Raw genomic sequence first — 7970 nt, 5'->3', positions numbered from 1 at the left:
CTACAAACAAAGGCATGACAAGGTAGCAGGGATGATACACTGGAACATCTGCGAAAAATACAAGCTACCTGTAGCCAAAAATTGATGGGACCATAAAATTGAAAAAGTTGAAGAAAATGAAGATGCAGAAATATTATGGGACTTCCGACTACAAACAGACAAACATCTGTCACACAATGCACCAGATATAACTGTAGTGGAGAAGGAAGAAAAACAAGTGAAAATAATCGACATAGCAATACCAGGTGATAGCAAAAAAGAAGAAAAGAAATAGATAAAACTAGCCTCACAGAACATCTGCGTGCTCTTGGGGGCCGGCTGTTCCCCCCTCCTGTCCCACTCTCCCTTGCCCGCCCTCCCCCTGCCCCAATCTCTCTTGCCTTCCCTCCCCTTCCATTCCTCTCCTCCCTGCCCCACACACCCACCCACACTGAGCAACTTCCAGCCAGACCTCACTGCCACCACAGCCAGGTCCTCCTTACAAAGGCCCCCACCCCCACAAAGGCCCCCACCGCCACCATTCCTCCTCCTGGGCCGCCGCCCGCATCTCTCCCACCCCAGGCTGCCCCAATCGCTTCCCCGCCCCCTTGCCCTCTTGCTGGCACCCCCTCGCCTGTGCCTGGCCATCCCGTCACTGCCTCCTGCTCCCGGCGGCCAGGCTAGGGCGGGCCTCCTCCTCCTGCTCCCTACCTGGGACAGCCTGGCCAGGCCAGGCAATCCCGCCACCTCCGCCTCTCAGCGGCCAGCTGAGGCTGCCTCCTCCTCCTCCTCCTCCTTACCTGGGATGGCCTGACCATGTCAGGCCATCCCACTGCCTCTGCTTCCCAGTGGCCAGAGGCATGCTGAGGCCTCCTCCTCCTTACCTGGGATGGCCTGGCCAGGCCAGGCCCTCCTGCTGTCTCTGCCCCCAAGAAGCCAGTGGCCCGCCGAGTCCTCCTCCTCCTCCTTGGCCAGGCCAAGCTCCTCCTTACATGGGATGGCCTGGCATCCCACTGCCTCCGCCTCCCAGCGGCTAGCAGCCAGCCGAGGCCTCCTCCTCCTCCTCCTCACCCGGGACAGCTTGGCCAGGCCAGGCGCCCTGGGTGCACTTCCAAAAGACCTTGAAGAGCACCTCAACACCATAGGGGCCACAGAGATCACCATCAGCCAATTACAAAAAGCAGCTTTACTGGGAACAGCCTATATTCTGCGACGATATTTATAACAATTGACAATAAAATCCAGCCATCCCAGGTCCTTGGGAAGGACTCGATGTCTGGATAAAACAAACCAGTCAATAACACCTGTCTGACTGTGTAAATAAAAAATAAACAAACAACAACAACAACAATAATAATAATAACCAGTCTGTCTGTGCAAACAATAACAACAACCACAACAACAACACCAGTCCACAGAAGCTTTACTGATAGACTAATGGAATAATTCGTTTGAAAAATTGTGCTTGTATTAATTTCTCCTGGTGGCCATTAGTACTACCATGACAATGCTTCTTTTAACTTTAAAATAAGCATGTAGCCTTTGTATTTTCTTTTATTTCTATGGGCTTTGTTGTAGATCCTTGGAGAACACTCTTGTTCCACAAAGACTCTGATGCATGAAAGGGCTGCTTTATGAAAGCATAACTTTCTTTGTATGTCTGTAAGCTGCCTTGTGACTCGCAAAGGGTTGTTTCTAGTTTGCTATAAAATAAGGTCAACTTTTAGCAATCAGGTTAACAGTTAGAAATTATACTTACTCTCGCTGTATAATAGGCCAACATAATTTATTATGTAAGGAAATAAGCATTTCAAATTCAAATACAAATCAATTTCAAAACAATAAAACATTTATATTGTTCAAATTCACATAATTTAAACAGAAATTATCTCAATAATTTATTCTAATAATAAAACACTGAAAAAGAAGCAGCACAATTAAAAATCAGAATAAGATCTTCAACTAAGAGCCAAGCACAGTGAAAAGTTCTTAACCATCAATTTTAATGATGCTGTGGAAGGAATCTGGTGAATCTTCTCAGGGAAACAGTTCTGAAAACCATCCTGACCATTTTTGGAAGGGCAGTATATAAATCAACTAACTAACTAAATAAATAAAATTTAGCTGCCACCAAGATAACAGGGATGTGCACGGAAAAGTTTGGTTCTCCCTTTCTGGAGCTCCAAACCTGTTCGAATGCCGGTGTGTACCCCAGTCATTTGCATGCTAATATCGATTGGGGCTCCAGGAAGGAATGCTGCAGGCCCACATGGCTGTTTCTAAAACAAGCACCTGTGGGGGTAAAGGGGGCAAGCAAGTAAGGAACTCTTTAACTGTTAAAGGCACCCCTCCCTGCCCTGCAAGGGAGTGCATGAACAGCTCATGCACACACCTACAAGAAAGCACCATCCTTGTTTCCTGTCAATTGGCCATATTGACAGGAAATGCTAGGCCAGAGGGGAGGGCTTGCAAATCTGATCATAAATCTCAGGCAACTCTCTCTCTCTCTCTCTCTCTCTCTCTCTACACACACACACACACACACACACACACACACACACACACACACACACAGAGTATATATATATATATATAGAGAGAGAGAGAGAGAGAGGCTTCATCATCAGTCCTTAAGGTAAACCAAGCCCAGACCCAGCAGGGCTTTAAAGGTCAAAACCAACACCATAAATTGATTTATTTTTGCCCTAATGGGAGCCGTTTGGTCCCATTTGGAACCCAAATCCGCCGTGCTGCATGGCCGGAGTGACTCTCCCTAACTGGGCTGTTTGTCTGATTTCGGGTGCATCTGTGTGCTAACTTTGGTGGTTCATAGAACAAAGAGAAAGGGAGTTGCTGGCGGGGTGGGGTTAGAAGATTTGCATCTCTCTGACTTGCTGCTGCTGCTCAGAGGAGGAGAAAGACAATACAAAGAAAGCAGAGAGGGAAGTAGCTGTGTGTTTGTTTTTTTACACCCCCCCACCCCAAACTGCTCGTCCTGCCTTAAAAGCAGGGAGAGCCGTTCCTGCTCTCGGGCTGTGCCAGGTGCCTCTCTTGTGCCTGAGTCTGCGGGGGCTGAGCTCCTTTGCATGGTCTGCCCCAGGGAACACCCCTGCACAGGGGCGTAGCAAGGTTGGAGTGGGCCCAGAGACAAGATTTTAAAATGCCCCCCCCCAAGGCAGTGGGCCCTCAGACAACTGTCTCCCCTGGCCCTATTAAAGTTACGCCCCTGCCCCTGCAGTTGAGGGACCTGTCACCTGGGTTCAGTCCAGGGCTGTTCCCCATTCCAGGCGGCCTCTGCTATCCTCCCCTAGTTTGAGCGAGAGAGCACCCACTTTGCAGCCCCTTAACTGCTGTTTGCAAGGAGACGCCAACTTCTGACTGCTTTCAGGCCCCTTCCTACTGCTTGCTCCCCCCTTTCTTTCTCTTGTTCCTTCCTCATTTGCTTTTCTCTTTCTTTTCCGGATGGGGGAGAGTGCACCCTCCTGCCCTTTAAGGAGTGAGGGTGAGAAGGGCTTCTGGTGTCTCTTTACTGGCGTCTAACAATGCAATGCAGCAGCAGGTCTTTATGATTTATATTTACAAGGATGGGATTATATTTACAAGATTATATTTACAAGGATGGGAATGGATGCTGTGTCACTGCTGACATTGCGGCAGTGAGCTGAGTTGGCGCTTTCTTCAGTGGAGTTGATGCTTCCCCACCACCAACCCTGCAATGTGTAGATCCTCCTTCTCCCAGACCCTAGTTGAGCTTTCCTATAGGAAAGTGGGTTTCCCAGCTCATCTCCACCCCAACCTGCCAGAATATAAGCTGTTGTTTCCCAAAACTAGCAACATGAGTTCTCTCTTGCTTGGTGCTTGGGAACCGAGACAGCAAGATTGGGGGCACAGGGGGAAGGAAGACGAAGAAGGGGGGGGCAGCTAGGCAGAGGATGTCAGAGCAGCATCCCATTTCACCACAGTACAGATCTTCTGGCTCCGGAGTTGCCAGGACAGATCCACTCTTCACAGTTCCTGCTTCTTTATGAATCACACACTTTGAGCAACTGCCCCTTACCTGCTTCCTCTCTGGCTTTTGCTAGCGGGGAGGAGGAGAAAGGACACCTCTGCCCTGTTTGCTTCCTGGAGGAATTGATGAAGGGTTAAAGGGAGGGAGATCCGATTCCTAGAGAGGCGTCTAGGAAAGGAGAAGGGCCGTGTACGGGAGCTCTTGCTTTAGGTCCAGCCCCAGTGGGAACTCAGCGTGTGTTTTTCCCACTCGTGAAGCACTGGACTCTTGCACACGGGCCCTCAGGGTATCTGTTGAGTATGAAATGCATTTGTGGTGTGTGGCAGGAGATGGGAAATGCAAAGGCAGGAAAGAGGGGAGCTTTGGAAGGGAAAAGATGAGGAGGGATCTTGGTTTCTCTGCCTTGAAAATTTGCCAGCTCTCCCACTTAAGTTTTAAACCAACAAAATACAGACATATGCCTGTCTCTTGTTGTGGCAAAACACCTGCGGATCCAGAAGTGGTTGACAGTCAGTATGATTCACAAACGATTGCTGGGGAACCACGCCCCCGCGTTGGATGTCAGATGTGGGGGTGTGGCTAGCCCAGCAGATGCGGGGGGCAGGGCCAAGGGCCCCGGTGGCTGCACACAGGCCACCACCAGCCTTGCTCCACCACTGAGCCTCACATAACCATAGAATCAGATATTATAGAATCATAAATACTGAACACCAGGTGGGAGAGGGTTCAAACACTCCCCTCCCACCTGCTTCTTTGATTTAACTTGCTCGATCCATTTAACTTGCTCCATCCACTTCATAAGCATCTGACAACTGACTCTTATTCTAACACATGAATCCACTGGCATCATGTGTAGTTAACCATTTAGCACTTGTTTGTCAAGGGGATTACATGGCTCCTGGAATGACTATCACCAAAATTAACTCTGAAAATTTGTGGTTCAGATATTTCAAGACTGTGCACAGTATAGTTTGTGTTTAGTACAGTCCAAGTTCTCACCAAGTTATCATCACAAGTTTTTCCCCTACTTTCCCTTTGGAGGAAAAAGGTTTGGTGGGGGGGATAGATAGTTTAGGTCAGTTTTCAAACCTGAGATGTAGATATGTGTCCTGCATTTCATACCAAGTCTAATACTCTATCTTAAAGAGTACTAAGAATCAAGAATAATATGAAATTACAAACAAATAAGCAAACAAAACATGCCAAACATATGAATTAAACTGGGGCTTTACTTTGCTAGGCAAGAATAAAGAGTGCTAAATATTTTCATGAATTTTCATGACCACAATAATTCTCTCTCTCTGCTTTTAAAATGATTTCTTTGATGACTCAGCACCCTGTGACCCTGCCACACATATATGTACATAAAAAGCCAAGTATGTGGAGAATTGCTCTGTGAGTGGAAACACTGGAAGAACAGATTCTTGTATTTGAGAGTGAAAGGGAATACAGTGTCAAGGATTGCCCCCAAGACAATCCTGATGTGAAACTTCACCTCTGAAGCGGATGCTTCAAGATTTCCCAAGGAACAGCATTCTCAGACACAATAGAAAATTCCAGGTGCTGCTGCTAGAAAAACCCACATCAGGACACTGGTCCTGAATAAAAAACTGGGCAACTTGAAGACATTGATAGTGATTATCCATACAATTCCTTGCTTAGAGCTTTTGCCTTCACATTTATGATCTGATCAGCACTAATCTAGCTATGAGAGCAGTTAATCTGGTTAGTTTCCTTCTGAGGAATTTGAAATGCAAAGCTGTTGCTTATTAGTTCATACATGAGAAAAAGGAAGCATCTCTCTCTCTCTCTCTCTCTCAAACTAAACACATCATTCACGAATAACTGAAAGAGTTTTAAAAATGGAACCATGTTAGTTTTGTAATTCTGTGTGGTTAATTATAATAAAACATTTGCATACATGACTTGATGCAAAACTGATGTTTAAACCACCCTGAGCCATTTTTGGTGGGGTGGTATATAACATAAATAAATAATAAATATTTTAAAAAGAGGATTAAAATAATAAGAAAGATCAATTAGGACACAATCCAACTGAAGTTGAGAGCATTGGTTTGCCCCCACACCAATGAAAACATGAGGCAAATACAACTCAGACAAATAAAGGGACACAACATTATTAAACAATTACAACAGATAACTGCAGCAGATCTACACGCCACCCTCTGGTGGTGAGGTGAGTCAGTAGCATCCTTCCCTCAAACCTGCTACAGGCAACCACTCTTCCTTATCATAGCAATTCAGATCCCTGCTCCTCATTTCCTTAAGAGTATGGCAGTTTGAGAGACCTTAACCCACCAAGCATTCAGCCTTGGAAGTGGTGCCAATGTAAAAAGGAGCTCCAGTGTAAGAAGGAGGTCCTAGTGCCACTGTAAGTAGGAGCTCCAATCATAGTCCTCACATCACTAAGATGCTGATTGGACACTCCCCTCTTACTCAAATATGCCTGAGATAACTGATAACACGTCCTTGCTGCTCACACTGAACCTGACTGTTGTGACCTTTCAGATATTACAGGACTTTCATCCTCATATTGCTGGCATTATTCAGCCTGTTGCCAGGATACAGCCCTTCAGGCCATTGCAAAAAACATTGGAGGGATGGGTTGGGAAACAACTTGAGATGAGATGAATTCTCTGTTCCATTCTTTTGTTTCATGGGCTGCCATGGGTTCCACACCTCCTGAATGCTGGTTTAATTAATGCTGGTTTAATTTCTAAAAATTTGTTCTGCACAGTTTCCCAGATTTGAATTTATTCAGTTCATTTGCACCTTCCCCCCTGTGTGTTACCTTATGTGCACATAGGTACACATGTACATTGATATAACACAGCAAAAAAAGGGAACCATTCTTGGTGTAGTCAAGAATACATACACATATGGCTGACAGAGAAGTGGGATGGAAAATTTTCCATGGAAAAATAAAGTATGGTGGGAAGGTGGAATTCCATTTCTAAAATTTCTACTTGGCTAGTTGAAAAACTGTAGAGATGTCATGAGGGAAAATTAATATAGTGAAGGGTTGTCATTTTAACCATATAAATAGGTTAACTAACATGCCACATTAGATCACAGTCTATTTAGGGCATCAGGAACATTTGTACAGTGGTTGTTTTTTAGAAAAATAATGCATGTTTTATGCAAATGAGGGGAATTTGTATGGGGATTTTTTGTTTTAAAAATCCAATTCAAAATTTTCCAGAAAACCCATATCTCTGATGAATGCATTGGTGCAGATGTATGCATCAGTGAAACACTGCACAAAAGAATCTGTTCTTTTTGTGTAGTGTTTCACTGATGCACACATTTGCTCCAACACATTGGGAAAACACTACAGGAGAATAATATTGATACAACCATACATGCAATTGCATCAAGACTATTTTTGCAGTATTTTATTAATGTGTACATGTGCATTGCTAGTGTAGTGAAAAAAACATGAATGGATGTAAAGTCCTGAACTGCACTAACTGAACTGCACATGTGCACTTCTTTTTACAAAATCTGGAAATGTAAAACAGAACAGTGGAGGATTCCTACTGCATCAGTTCCACTTCAGAAACAACCAGGTAATCTAGAATTCCAAAAGTTGAGTAGAAATGTAGGTGATGAGAATGCTGGGAGCATTCCAAGAAACAGCAACCTTCCCCTACATGACCTCAGCTCTCACAAGTTCACACAGAGAATATACCATCCTGCTATGCAGCAACTCATTCCAGATGAAAAATAACTTAAGAGAATAATTATATTATTCTCATAGGATATAGAAAACTAGTTTAGACTGATTCAGACCATTGGTCTGTTTAGCTCAGTACTTCCTACCCTGACTGGCAGTGAATCTCTGTGGTTTTTGGCAGGAGTCTTTCCCAGCCCTACCTGGAGATGCCAGGGATTGAACCTGAGACATTCTTCATGCAAAGTAGATGCTGTATTACTGAGTTATAGCCCCATCCCCTGAACA

The 7970-nt window shown here is 45.1% G+C and overlaps 1 protein-coding gene across 1 annotated transcript in view; it reads left to right on the top strand.

The window, feature by feature from the left end:
- The first annotated feature begins 2586 nt into the window (after positions 1–2586).
- Positions 2587–7970, top strand: part of LOC128337958 (protein eyes shut homolog) — a 219504-nt gene continuing 214120 nt past the window's right edge. Inside the window, exon 1 of the mRNA XM_053279776.1 lies at positions 2587–2614. The gene's annotated coding sequence lies outside the window, so the exon portion shown is untranslated. The remainder of the gene's footprint in view (positions 2615–7970) is intronic.

This window comes from Hemicordylus capensis, chromosome 1 (genome assembly GCF_027244095.1).
Source record: "Hemicordylus capensis ecotype Gifberg chromosome 1, rHemCap1.1.pri, whole genome shotgun sequence".
NCBI classification, from domain to species: Eukaryota; Metazoa; Chordata; class Lepidosauria; order Squamata; family Cordylidae; genus Hemicordylus; species Hemicordylus capensis.
The sequence above is the reverse complement of the archived record's forward strand: the minus strand, read 5'-3'. Positions and strand labels throughout refer to the sequence as shown.